At 50.2% G+C, this 886-nt stretch overlaps 1 protein-coding gene across 1 annotated transcript in view; it reads left to right on the top strand.

The window, feature by feature from the left end:
- The window catches only part of PEX13 (peroxisomal biogenesis factor 13), a 22119-nt gene that overhangs the window by 6100 nt on the left and 15133 nt on the right, over positions 1-886 (top strand). The gene's annotated exons all lie outside the window — the stretch shown is intronic.

Below are 886 nucleotides of genomic sequence, written 5' to 3'. Positions count from 1 at the left end.
ATGATAAAGCATGTCTCAATATTTTGAACATCTGATGACAGAGTAAACTGGTGAATATAATAGAATCAGGGGCATAGAAAGGGCGTGGACAGACAATTCTTGGGGGGAAAGGGGTCTGGGAGTTTCGGGAAGAGACTGGACAAAAATCGTACACCTATGGATGAGGACAGTGGGGGCAGGAGTAAGGGCAGAGGGTGGGGTGGGAACCGGGTGGAGGGGAGCTATGGGGGGGAAAAAGAGGAACAACTGTAATAATCTGAGCAATAAAGATTTAATTTTTTAAAAAAATTAAAAACCAAAGAAAACAAGCAAATCAGGAGTATATCATGGCTGTTTAGTTTTACTTCAGGAACGTAGGTTGGCTTTAACATTTGAGAATTAATGTATTTCATCATCTACACTAATAAAAGACAAACATGCAAATTGACCGTACCTTCGCTACACCTTAAGCCATGTCCACCAGCCAATCAGTGACTGTATGCAAATTAACCCAACCAAGATGGCGGCCGGCAGACACGGAGCTGGAGCAAGCAGGAGGCTTGGTTGCCCTGGTGATGGAGGAAGCCAAGCTTCCTGCCTGCCCTGGCCAGCTGTGGCCTCCACGCAAGGCAACAAAGTTTCAATCATAGAAGATAAATAAATCCCAGATACCTGCTTCCAGCCAACCTCCACTGGGAGCTTAGGTGGTTGGGGGCCGTGGCCAGCCTGCAAAGAACTATCAGCCCCTCACCCAGGCTGGCCAGGCACCCCAGCAGGGACCCCCCACCCTGAAGGGGCTGTGGCCAGTCTGAAAACAGCCCTCAGCCCCTCACCCATGCTGGCCACACCCCCATGGGGTGAGGGTCCACACTGGGGGGCTTGCCCAGCCTGAAAACAGCCATCAGAC

The sequence above is a fragment of the Myotis davidii genome, unplaced genomic scaffold (assembly GCF_000327345.1).
Source record: "Myotis davidii unplaced genomic scaffold, ASM32734v1 scaffold6, whole genome shotgun sequence".
NCBI lineage: Eukaryota > Metazoa > Chordata > Mammalia > Chiroptera > Vespertilionidae > Myotis > Myotis davidii.
This window is presented reverse-complemented; position numbering and strand designations above follow the sequence as displayed.